This window comes from Dermacentor silvarum, chromosome 6, assembly GCF_013339745.2.
Source record: "Dermacentor silvarum isolate Dsil-2018 chromosome 6, BIME_Dsil_1.4, whole genome shotgun sequence".
NCBI lineage: Eukaryota > Metazoa > Arthropoda > Arachnida > Ixodida > Ixodidae > Dermacentor > Dermacentor silvarum.
In genome coordinates, this window is record NC_051159.1 from 80,762,021 (window position 1) to 80,776,020 (window position 14,000).

At 46.8% G+C, this 14,000-nt stretch overlaps 1 protein-coding gene across 1 annotated transcript in view; it reads left to right on the top strand.

Moving 5' to 3' along the window:
* Positions 1–14,000, top strand: part of LOC119455665 (ubiquitin carboxyl-terminal hydrolase 2) — a 239,593-nt gene that overhangs the window by 4,594 nt on the left and 220,999 nt on the right. The window lies entirely within an intron of this gene.

The following is a 14,000-nucleotide window of genomic DNA, read 5'->3' on the forward strand; positions in this document are numbered from 1 at the left end:
TACATGACGAGCGAGAGGTAAATGCCCCCCCCCCTCGCGGAACACAGCGTCTCACGTGCTCATTAACGGGCTTAGGTAGCAACTTCGCACCGAGAGGCGGCTGCACTTCATTAGTGCCTTAGGCATTCGGATGTAGTTTTTTCCTGCTTTTTATTTCCTGTCAGTGCCCCGTTACTCCCTTTCTATTTTTTTTCTTCTTTTTTTTTATCGTTCGTGAAGCTATATGGGGATTAATCGTTCTGGATCGTCTTGGACAGCCAGAAGTCTTAGAAGTAGGTCGTCGTGCTTCTTACGTGGTATACAGTTAAACTTCGATTTAACGAAGTCGGTGAGGCCCGAGATCGTGAAACTCGTGAAATTTAAACGTGAGTTGAACACGTTTGCGCATAAGAATATATTTAGTCAAGAAACAAAAAAAGAAAAAAGAAAAGAGGGATTCGCCTCGATTACACCCAGTGAACTGTGAACGTGGATGTATATACAGCGAAGCTGGTGCGGACGTTACACAAGCACCACCACCACAAGCTACGTACGCCACGCGCGCACGCACGTGCGCGGAAGTGCAGCTTACATCCCCATTCTTCTATGCCCCCCGCCAAGCGCAAGTGCCTAATGAATGTTTAAAAGTAAATTGCGTCAGAAAATCCGTAAAGTACGACTTACACACAAGCTGCAGACATGATAGCTTCGGATTGTAATTTGAATGTACCAGAAATTGTATATCTGTTACGCGGAAAATGAAAGACAACACCATTTTCCAGCTGCCGTTTGAGGTATGTCCGAGTGGCCGCCCCCGCTAAATGGCGGTACTGTTACAGTGGCCACTGTAGTACTGTTGTTGGACAGTGTTTGCCGCAATGTCGATTACGGTCGCAGAACACGCTGTGCGACAGACTGCAACGGGCACAGCGCGCACGCATCAAGGGCAAGCTACACTGCGTGCACATGTTCGCATAACGTAATTCTGTTTCGCGGAAACTCAAACTCGAAGCCCTCCAGCTGCCATTTCTTTTCTGGGTGAGCACAGACCGAAAGATCCCGACCAACTAGAGGCTAACAGCCTGGCTGTATCGGTCCACCGATCCGAAACTGTTGGGTAAATAAACCTAAGATAACCGCGAAGTTGTGCTGCTGATTTTTTCTAAATACGCTTGGCCCATTGAAAAATCCAGTTACTATATATATATATATATATATATATATATATATATATATATATATATATATATACAGGGTGTTTCAGCGAACACTTTCAAAACTTATTTAAGGTTGCCTGTGGCAGATAGCACAATTCTAGTTCATGAGCTGGTCTACTCGAAGAGGCGGACATTACTTGCACAAGAAATTGAAATGAATAGTCGATTAATCAACAAAAATTCACTAATTAAGTTTTTAACTAATTACCTGATGGACCATATTGCAATTTACAAATTGTAGCCGTGGAGTTCGCAAGGCGGATCCACTTGAAACGAATTCTCGGGATGACACCAGTTTCGAGATATTAATTCCCGAACTTTGCGGAGAAATGCATTGGCGTTCCAGTTAATTTTGTGTTTCAATGCATAAAGCGACGTTTTGTTAAGAAATTAACTATTTTATAATTAAGTTAAAAACTTAATTAGTGAATTTTTGGTAATTATTTCATTATGCATTTTAATTTATTGTGCAAGTAATGACCGCCTCTTTGAGTAGACCAGCTCATGAAATAGAATTGTGCTATCTGCCACACCTTTAAGGATTTTTGAAAGTGTTCGCTGAAACACCCTGCACACACACACACACACACACACACACACACACACACACACACACACACACACACACACACACACACACACACACATATATATATATATATATATATATATATATATATATATATATATATACTATATATATATATATATATATAAACACGTCATTTTCTCCTGCGCACGCGCTTAAAAGCTGGTTTTGGTAAATCGAGGTTTGCTTCTACAAGAGTTCCGCTACCGCGAGTACGTAAGTTCCCCAAGGGCCGCACTATTGCGATACCGCTAGAAAGCTCCCCGGTCCCAAGGTCTGCATTTGTCCAAGTTTCATCTCTATATGCTGGTTCTTCTACATACATACATACATACATACATACATACATACATACATACATACATACATACATACATAATACATACATACATACATACATACATACATACATACATACACCACATAACATACATACATACATACATACATACATACATACATACATACATAGGATATAGACTTATTGATTGATTGATTACGGGCCCTCATGATCAGTCAATGACCGCAGTGTAGAAGAAGTAGTAGATGTAGATGATACGTCAGTCTACTGAGTTTGTGATGTGTCATTTATTCACAACAGCGTATACAGTTCTCAGTTCTTTAGATGCTTGAGTTATGCGTATAGTTTCGCAGTGCTACAATTCAATTCATTGGTGTTATTACTGACTGCGCTTATATCCAGTACGTGCCTAGTGCCCTGCGTGCTGTACGGCTTCATTAAAATACTCTTCTAACAGTCACAAGATTTTAACTGCTTCTTTTAAATGTTTGTCACCGTTTCGCTTGTCGTTACAGTTACACCGCGCGGCCGCAGAGGACTGCGCTGCTTCGCAACTCCATTCGGCTGTCCGCGTTCTCGTCCCGCGAATTATTTGATATCGATACGTGCCTCGAAAACGGGAAACGTGTCGGCACTCAACAACGGTGCGATTTCTGTAAGAGCCGTTGTTCTCGCGGATCATGCAGTGGGCAACAGCAACGGACCAGAAGATAAAAAAGACCGCCTGCTTTAAATGTAGACGTTCGTCTCCTCCGGCCTTTAATCCAGTGCGAGGTACGAAATCGCAGCATAACAACGCGCGCACACGCGCGAAACATATACTCGCATGTCAAGATATGCAAAGCACCTTTGTACCTTCCTCCCCCAGCTGACAGCGATTTCCTTCTGAGCGCGTGTTCGAGACCTGTGCCCTTTGTACATGACGACCCCGCTATGTTTGCAAGCGTACGGCACTGTTATCATATTGCGGCAAGGAGGCCCACCTGATCAGAGGCCTCCCTTCTCGATTTGCCCTCTGGGCGCGCAAGCAAGTATACGTATGCTTGCAGTCAACCCTTCTTCAGAACGCGGGAGCGATGCGCCGTTCCGAAGAAAAGCCGCAACCTATAGCAGCGCATCCGCTATACGTTCCGAAGTATACCCAAAACTACGTGTCTGGGTCGTGCACGTGACTTCCCCTGTTCGCCTTGCTTTGCTTCGCAGCAGCTCGCGGGTCGCGAGACAGGTGTGACGGCGGCTGTGTGTACGCGCACGAGATAACGGGGTCGACGCGGCCAGCGTCACTGGGGGGGTTCGTATTCTTGACCCCCGTGGCGTCGAGAGACGGTTGGTGCGGTTCCGGCAGGGTGACCGCCCAGTTCTATATCAGCTTTCGCCCATGCGGGCAGCGCGGAGTGCATGGGAAGGGGTGGTCGCACAGGGCGCGTGCCGCGTACGTGACGTGGATGGATGGATGGATGGATGAGGCTGAACCCTTTAAATCGGACGGTGGCATACGCCACCTAGCCATGGCTATTAACATAATTTGTACTTTGTGGTGGGTGAAATTTCACCCCTGCCTTAATTTTATCCACCAATCAGATAACCTCTGTTTGGTTATTTCTACCCGCTTAAAGTCTATTTTGCCTTCACTGTCCCTAAACCCCAATGTTTTGAAAAAATCAGCCCCGTTGCCTTGCACTGTAGGGTTAAGCCCCTTACAGAAAAGTATGAGGTGTCCAGCCGTTTCCTCTTCTCCACACGCACAGCACAACGTGTCTATACCTTGGTACTTGACTCGGTACATCTTAGTCCGCAATACTCCCGTCCTGGCTTCAAACAACAAAGAGCTTCCCCTAGAATTATCGTAGATATTTTCTTTGGCAATTTCTTGCTTGAAAGTTCGGTATGTGCCCAGTGCTGATTTCGTCTGCATCCCCACTTGATGATGATGATTTATTGGCATCCCCTTTGAAACGGGGTGGCGACAAATAGTCACCTAGCCTGCTTGGTTTAATCAGGTATACTACACATGTTCTTTATCTCGCATTTTTGTATACCTTTTTCAAAAATTTAGCTTGTACCGCTGCCTATGATTTTCCCACTGGCGGCGCCCGGAAGCGCCGCCGAGTGGGAACATCTTGAACGACGCCGATTGTAGTCTTCCATCGTCGAAACCGGAGCATCGGGCAGGGACTCCGCAGTATTGATTGATTGGTCGGGTTGGATTGGGTTCGGAAGATCTGCGTGGGTTGCGAGACACCCGGCGTATTAATCTTGGTCACCTGGGTTTGTTTAACGCGCAGCGAAATCTTATACGCATGAGCGTGTGGGCGGTGTGGTTGGGAATCCGAAGCGTGCGACCTCGTTCACTGCGGCAGAGCGTGCGGCTGTATTTATTTATTTATTTATTTATTTATTTATTTATTTATTTATTTATTTATTTATTTATTTATTTATTTATTTATTTATTTATTTATTTATTTATTTATTTATTTATTTATTTATTTATTCTGACCATACCATGCGTGTGTCACGAAGGAGAGTTCGCTGAGAACATACACGCATGTCGCATGCATAAACAGAAACCAGTTCGCCTCACTTTTGAAAAGATAGCAGGAAGGATGAGATAAGCGTACATCAACCAGGTGGCAATGCATAAGAAATGAATCCTACTATGGTAAGAATACACCTGAACAGGTGAATAAAATATGCACTAACGGCTGGTAATAACAGACAAGTTTCTGGGCGATGCATTCCAGTCGCGATAACGTTTCGGGACTTGAAAATGTTAGTTCGTGCACATATGGGTTTTCTGTGATATCTGTGCTTATGGCAGGAAGCTCTAGGCGCAGTATCACTGTACTCAAATCTTAAACGAAAAAAAAAAAAAAAAAAGAAGAGAGAGAAAGTAAAAAGAAAAAAGAGAGAAAGAAACGGGCTCCTTTTTCCTTGTCAGCCGGCGCTTGTAAGTTGACTCATTGCAAGCACTTCGGTAACAGAATCGTGTTGCCTAATGTGCTTGTTGGTGTAGCAGGTATAGCTCATATATGATCATTGTATGGTGTCTTTCACTATATTTGATGCATTACTATTTGCAACGACTGGAACGGCAGATCACGAAGTGTTCTTGGGACTTTCAAACCGCGCGTGGTAGACAGTTCGCACGGTCTATCACTTCAAGGGGGCCGTTTTGTCCCGCGGCTAACGCCCTCATCCTTAAGGCTATAAAAAATACAGTATATTTCACACGACAGAGAGATTAAACTAAAGATGCAATGAGAGAGACTGTACTTGAAAACTATGTGTTAATCATGACCGCCGCTTGCGCACCGAACTACCTGACAGTGATAGGTATGAACGTTTATTTAATGTAGTTATCGCGCCATCTGTCGCATTTATCACCGGTTTACGCGCCGCAACACAGTATGTCACCCGAGAGGAAAACCTCATTTGTTCCGCATCGACTATTATATCTTACTCCTTAAGCGTGAGGGCGTTAGCCATATGGGACAGACAAAACACCTTTTATACACCATAAGGGTGTCAAACTATTCACCGTTTACAGTGTGCTAGTGCTTAGAGTTGGCTTTTACTTGTGGAGCGTGGCCTGGCCGCCGTCCGGGGTCGTGCTTGCTCAGAACCACCGCTGCATGGTCATATCTAGCGGCACCGGAAGCTGTGTATCACTGCGAGCACTGTGTGCATGACTTTCTTTTCGTATTTCTCCAGTCGGGCAGCAATTTATAGTTGCGGAGGGGACGGTGACGTTACAGCTGCGAATATTTCCGTTTCCATTCAAATGAATCAATCGAGGTACGTCCGTCACCCTCATGAAAGCTTCACAGCCGGGGTCAGACAGCCATCGCCAGCTTTGCCCCATTATGGTTTCGGAAGGGGTCATCTACGACGATCACTCAATGTACAGGTCGCACATACACCAAAAGCATGTTTAGCGCAGCCATCACGTGAAATTCAGAGAGCGAGCGGGTAGCGAGAATATCCTTACTTGAATTTGTTTTAGTGTTATCGTAAACGTTCCTGGACGTCAACTATAATGAAGAGCTAGCTGGTCGTGCTTACCCACTTCGTTTTTCTTTTCCCTTTAATGTGACTATTTCATTTTTTGCAGCCTGACTGGTACCCACCGCGGTAGCCGCTATGGCGTTGCTCTGACGATCTCGAGGTGGCGGGTCGGAACCCGCGACTGCATTTCGATGGGGAGCGAGATACAAAAACACGCTCGCGTACTTAGATTTAAGTGCGCGTTAAAGAATTCCAGGTGGTCGAAATTAATCCGCACTCCCCCACTTCGGCGTGCCTCCTTAACCAGGTCGTGGTTATGGCACGAAACACCTCTCGGTTTATTTATTTGGTCTGACTGGTGCGACATTTAAACCCTGCGAACGCACTTCTCTGCAGCAACTGTAGTAATTTGAAAGTTATTATTATTATTATTATTATTATTATTATTATTATTATTATTATTATTATTATTATTATTATTATTATTATTATTATTATTATTATTATTATTATTATACGGCGCTCACCACAGCAGGTGGCCTGCCGGGGTCAGACAGCCATCACTTCGAAGTTCCCGAACCGTCTCTCCGTGAATCGTGACATCACTATAGCTTCGGCAGCGCCTTGCTGACGGTCACGCGATACGCGAAAACGTGGTGAAGTCCTCGTCTTTGCCACGACGTCGTGGGTTCCTGGATGTGGGTGCGAAATGAACTAAAAACAAATTTGGCCTTCATTTTCTCCGCATTACCTCTCCGAGAGAAAAAAAAAAAAAAAGTAGTGTGTGTGTGTGGGGGGGAGAGAGAGAGAGAGAGAGAGAGAGAGAGAGAGAGAGAGGAAAAAAAAAGTTGGGCGGGAACCACGGGAGCATCATCGTCAAAGTCAAGCGACAGCTTCCCAGTAGACCGGCTGAGATGTCCTGCTATTCAGGGCCACTTGTTGGTTGGCCTTGTTGGTTAATGTCGTGAGGCATGTGTAACCTGCGCTGTGACGTTACACTGCTTCCAGGATTGTCCCGCAGTCAAGGCCTGCGTAACAAGAGCGACAAGCATTACGAGTACGCGTATCGTGAGCTGGTACCAGGATCATCCCACCGAGTCGCCATAGGTCAGCCAGATAGCCATCCACGAAAAGTGGGGGCACGGGGCCCCCGGAAGCTTCGCTGTAAAACAGTGCATATAGTTTCAAATGAGTACTATATATATATATATATATATATATATATATATATATATATATATATATATAGGGTGTCCCAGCTAACGTTAGCCAAGCTGTTGAAGTCGAAATAAATAAATAAATAAAATTAAGAAAATAAAGTAAAAATATTTAAAAAGAAACACAGTGGAAGATACGATTTTAAGATTTGTGGTGTTCTGTTGTCAGAACTCTGGCGACCGAACACCGTACGTCTTATGAATGTATCTTGCACCGAGTTTTTTTTTATTATTTTTAATTTTTAAAATTTTTATTCATTCATTCAACAGCTTGGCTAAAGTTTGCTGGAACGCACCTACCCACCGATTTAGTGTTTCTCCTTAATTTGGTTATCGCGTGGTCGAGGAAGGCTGCAGGTGTCGTGTGCCTTCGAAAAGTGCAATCAGTGGGTTGAAGGGACACCTTCCCAGTCTGCAGCGAAGAGAGAGCCCCACAGGGGAGAGGGGCCCTCGGTAACGCTGATGAAACGATTCGGCGATTCCGGGGGGGTGGGTGGAGGACGAGTGCACGGAAAGAAGCCAGTGTGGCGCGAAAACGATGTCGCTCGCCACGCTTGACACGGACCGCGGCACGCGTGGCCTGTCGTGCCCGGGCGCCTCGCCACCGAAACGCGGGTCGTGGCGGCAGCCGGAAGAGCGGCGGCGAGGGAGGGAAGACGCGCAGCCGGCGCTGCTGTCGATGTCTGCCGGGTGCGTATGTAGAGCGTTTTAGTGACATTTGGCTCTTAGAATAGTCTGGTAGCAGTATAGAATGACGGCAATAATGTGCCTGCGAGCGCGCTCGTGCGTGTGTGTCTATAGCTTCGCCATACCACGGCCGCTGGCCATACGTTGTCCTTTACGTGCGCGATATATGGTGGACAAGACTAGCTTTTGTCAAAGTGTCGAAGGCTCGTCGGCCAGCCGGAACGTGAGAAATATATCGTGCAGGAGAAACTAAATAAATAAATAAATAAATAAATAAATAAATAAATAAATAAATAAATACGCCTATCTAAGCGCTTCCACCCCCTTACTACCTCTACCACGTGACCGGCTTCCCACTTTTCACACGCGTACACTTTCTCCCACTTTGACCCTCCTAATGCTAACACATCAAAAGAAGAATGACAGTCGTACGCGATCGTGTAGGTTCAAAGGGCCCTCTTCCGTGCTCTACCGGGACGTGCCTCGGGGTCCGCGGTGTTGTTTCCCAGTTAACCTAACGTTGCGTCGTCGTTTAAGCGGCCTTGCGAACAATTAGGTGAGCGCGCACAGTGTCTGCTGTGCTACCCTCGCAGTGGGTCAACCGACCGTCATGAGTACTTCGCTCTCTCCTTCTGGCTAAGGAGGTGAGCCCTTTGTCAACGAGACATTCGTCGCCTTGTTCCTTCGTTGCCAGAGTTCGTGCAAGGAGCTTGTACAACCTCCCTGAGTTCATGCTCGTTGCACTTTCGCGACCTTTCTCCTCGTGGATCTTCTTTTTTTTTCCCCTTTCCCCCCTTTTTTTCTTTTCTCTTTTCTCTCCAACGTAGGTGGGAAGTGACGGGTGCCCGCAGCAGCGGTGAGTGTGTATGCGGGGAGCCCAGGAAGAGGCGTATACGCGAACCAGCGCCTCCTCTACTGCGAACGCAGACTGGTGGCAAGAAAGCGAAACGTAGCTTCACACGAGCACGCGCCTCGCAACGACGACAGCAACGACGACAAAAATCTACTAAAAAACGCTCGACCGCTCGACAGGCGAACGTCGCCGCCGATTTCCCCTTCCGGCATTCCGGGCGGAGTTCCTCTCCGCCGGCGAGGGAACCGGCCGACAGCGCTCGGTCGGTAGGCCGTGCCTGTTGTGCGGGTACGCGCTGTTAGACTACATATTCCGTCCCATCAAATCCATGCACTACAGCTAAAGTTATCGCGTCGGCGGCGGAACGACAACCTGCAGAGTAGACGATCGCCCATTGACGGCAGCTAATCCCCTTTTGCAAGCGGACTCGTCGTCGAAGAGAAGGATCACTGCGCTAGTGGGCGGACGAGCTTTCACCTCCTCCGGGTACTCGATCGCTCCCGGCTAAGTTTGTCTCGATCCGTGGCGCTCTTCTCTACACTGCGCGCGGTTGATGAGGCGAAGTAGTGTGTGTTGCTCACCGTGTACGAAACTCGCTGCAAGGTATACAGAGGAAGAGAGGGAGGCGTAAGGGTGGACCTAAATACCGCGCATACCGAATGACTCGGCTGCGCCGTCGACGGCTCGGCCACCACCGCCGTCGTCGGTGTCCTGCGCTTGCTTCCGGGCGTCGGCCGCGGTTGCTCGCTCGCCGTCCTTGTCGCGTCGCCGCTGCTTTGCTATTTTATGGCGCCCCGTCGTGTTCATTCATATTGAACGCCCGGGCGGAACGCGGCGTTTTATTCGTTACGTTGCGCTTTCTTGTCGACCCTCGCTGTTATGGCTTGATTTTAAGTTGTGTGCTTTCTTCGTCCGGTCGCAGCGACGTGTCTCATTGGCTGGCGAGTTGGAAAGGGGGGAGCTTGTTCTGTTTTCGCGCTCTTTTTCGCCACGCGAGCCTGTATTGTTTTGCTGCTTTTCGTCGCCGGGTCGTTGCGAAATTTCCGTCGGCTGTGGCGGCGTTTGTCATTTGTTCTCCGTTGACCGTAAATGACAAATGGCGCGCCGCGCGACGTTTATTCTTAATTGCTGCGCGAAACATCGTGTGCCCCTTGTGCGGTCTGCAAGTTTCATCATCGCTCGGTGAGAATAAGGGAGATAAAACGTTCGACGCTGCTGTGTTCGTTCATAAATGATTGCATTTTGGCGGAGGAATATTCTGCCAAAATCTCTTACAAAAAAAAAAAAAAAAAAAAAAAAGCAGGTGTCCTACTTCGAATCCGACGTCGCCTAGTTCGTTATTTTTCTTTCTGCCGTGCGGATGAAGACTGCGTTTAATGACAGCGTCCTGCTGAGTGCTTGACGTAACAAAAGACGTGGACACTAAACATCGTGACGTGACGCCCGCGGGCCGAAATTCGTGGCGACAAAAACACGAACCTCGTTGCACAGCTGTCGTATTTTCTGTTCTCCGTTCGTCACATTTGCGCCACCATTTTTTTTTTTCAAGAGCGCAGTGCTTTGTCAATGACGTGACGCAAAACAATGCGCGCCCACTTAACCGCAATTGAAGCGGTATAACCTGCGCCGTTGGCTATTTGGCAAGTGATGCGCTTTTCTGTCGCGTTTGCTTGAGCATTCACAGCTCTGGAAACCTTACTATATATATTGCCCTCCCAGCGTTTCACTAAGTAGTGCCTCGTCCTCTAAACTGCACAGTAGGATCCCTACTATATTAACGCTGTTGACACGTTTTCGAGGTTACAACGTCGGTGAAGTCCAATTGCCGATAGAAAGTTTATAGGCCCTCACGTATACGTACACGTTAGGGAGCCTACATGCAAGCGCTAAAACAGCGCTTGCATGTAGGCTCCCTAGTACACATCGTCATTCCGCGCCATACACACCGCAAGTCTACCTTGCTATAATTCGAAAAATATATAGATGTATATTTCCGCCACTGGAGAAGTAACTGATGGAAAAGAAACACGTTTTAAAGGACGCATGGGCTGTTTTACCCTGTTACAGCTAGTACAGCAAGATACCTAGCTGAAATCGACAGTTCATGCGCGCGCGCACGCGCGCACACACGCACAGAGGGAGAATATACTTTTGCATAAATATTACAAACAAATCATTGTTTCCCTTCTGGTTAACCTCCCTGCCTTTTCCCTTCTGTCTCTCTTTGTTTGTTTGTTTTTTATTTGAATCCGCTGTTGATGCATCTCCTAACGCGTTTGAGAGGTTTAAATCATTGCTATATGCCCGTGTGCGAGCGAGACATGTTCCTGTGAAAGTATACAATGTAAAATAATTTACACCCTTGAACATGCATAAGGGTTTAAATGTGTCTGTAACTCACATTCTTACACCCAAAAAGGCCGTGAGGATGTGAGTTAGAGACACATTTACGCCCTTATTCACTATTAGGGTTGTAATTTTTTTTTTTTTTTTCCAGTGTCGAAAGTTACCGGTGCGGGGGCGCGCCCATGCATGCCGTTCTTTTCGTGGGCATTTCTGCGGGCGAAAGTTGCACGCTGGCGGTCAGGGACCGCATATCTAATTACACGGCACGCGTCTATATAGCTCCTCCCCACGCCGGCACATGCAAGGGCAGTTCCGAGTGGTTTCTTGCAGATCGGAACGAAGTGTGCGTCATCCATATGGATTCGACGAACAGGGGCAACGGCGGCGGCAGATATGGGGCTTCTATATATCTGTTGCAAAACTTGTCTTTTTCCATATACTTATTCGCTGACCGCGAATTCAGGTGCCGAGCAAGATTGCGTGACGCCGGAGTTTCCTACAAAACATTGCTATAGAGGCAGCTCCGGCGCTATATAGTCGGGAGATGAAAGCATATGGCAGATCAGCCAGCATGGGAATAGGGTGCATGGCTGCTTCCGCATCAAACGACATTGTGGCTTTGAAAGCTGATTATTTTCAACAAACTATTGCGTTACAAATGAGATTTCGCATCCATTGTACATGTGCGCAGAGACTTGTTGTTGTATACGCGATCGAAAAAAAAAAAAAAAAAAGCGATTGCTTAGAAGTTGAGTAAACCAAAGTGTACTAAGCGCCACAAGAACGAAGATAATACAAATCAATGTGCAGCTCGTCAATGCCATGGTAGTCGAATGATTATACAGTGTCAGATTTCTCTCCATAGTAATTTTAGTAGGAAACATTCCGTAGGAACCAAACACGCGCCGAAGCCTTTGGGAATATGTGCCTGATGCTTACGCTTGGATCCTGCATCGGAGAGAAGTGGATGGACTTTGCTCGCACTTCCCTATAACGGTGATACAGAACCTCGAGACTAGCGTCGTGTGTGGTTAGGCTTCCGACACACGCGTTCCCCCATTGTCGCCGAACTTTGTACACAATGCTCGCCTTTCATTTCGGTAAACGTGACCTGACCGTCGGTTCCATTGCGTTCACTATATTATACATACTCAGGCGCTTAATGGTGGCCGACGTGTCCTGCTCACGCAGGAGCACGTTCTACAGCTGTTCTTCGCGAAAGAAAAGCTGCGTGATTTTTTTTTTTTTTTTTTTAATGTCCTGGCGAGATTAACTGCCTCCGTGCGAATCTGCGCGTCCTTCCGCCCCGCAACCCGCGCTTCTTCTTCGCGCCGTGTGTCGTGAGAGTGCGTCCCCGATTCCTTGTTCTTCGGGACGCGCGGCCGTTGTTGTGTGCGCTTGCGTGCTCTATAACGGCCCCGGCGTGTTCGGCCGGTTGTGGTCGACTGTGCATGTAACAACCGATGTTTGCACAAAGAAAGCCGACGCAAACAGTCGAGGCACGCACGGCGCTCTGGTTATCTCGCATAGAGTTTCCTATACAAAAGTTATACTCTATAGGGAACCCTGGCGGCTGAGGTCGTTCAACTGCCGTGGGAATGGTCATTCAGTATACATGGATTTGTCTAATCTTCATGTTTGAGGCTTCAACCGTTCTTGTGACGTTATTTATTACGCTTAATCTTTCTAATTAAACAAGAAAACGTCGGATTTTTCTAAACGCATAAAGAGGTCTCGGCTCGCGTGTATAATCATTGCGAATTGTTGCATTTGTAGCGCAATTCTTTGTTGAAAGCAGTTAGTTTAAGAAGTCACACAGCCGTTGAAGCCAGAAAGGAAGTTCAGGCAATTGTCAGCGTACTACCCATCATAATTCCTATGCTGCCTGAACTGCCATGTATACTTCCGGCTCCTGTAGACACTATAGCGACTGCAAAGTTCTTTCTAGTAATTTTTGTAGGAAACGTTATGGATTCTCGAAGGCTGGCCCGCGGCACCTTTCGACCATTTCCACGCGGTGTACCTGCGTCGATCGTGAGCATAGTCACGCAGTCTAGCATGCCATTTGCGCGGCACCTTGTATATACAGCGTACACAGGGTGTCCCAGCTATCACGCAGCACGATTTTAAAGAAGAGGAATGGCGTTACGCGAAGCAAACCTAGTGCGTATTGTTTCCAGTACAGTATAGTAGCCGCCAGTATTTTTCTGTTACTGAGATCTAATTAGTTAATTGTAATTAATTATCTAACTCAAGAAGTACTGTCCTAATTATCAAAGTGCCAAAGATAAAATTGTAGAGCAACATGAAAAACTCCGGATACAGTTTTCTGTTGCTCAATACGTGCTACATAAAAGTGTTTTTCCGAGCGTGGAAAGAAGCCCGCGAATACACGCAAAGTGCCTCGAGCGGCCAGTCGCGCAGCCATTCTGCGTGTATTCGCGGGCTTCTTTCACACTTGGAAAAACACATTTATGTAGCACGTATATTGAGCTACAGAAAGCTGTATCTGGAGTTTTTCATGTTGCTCTACAATTTTCTCATTGACACTTTGATAATTAGGACAGTACTTCTCGACTTAGATAATTAATTACAATTAACTAATTAGATCTCAGTAACAGAAAAATACTGGCGGCTGCTACACTGCACTGGAAACAATACGCACTAGGTTTGCTTCGCGTAACGCCGTTCCTCTTTTTTTAATCGTGCTGCGTGATAGCTGGGACACCCTGTATGTTGCGACGTTGTAAGGCAAAGCGCGCTTCACTAGGCACGAATTGCTCAATAGATTACGTCTTAGAGATGA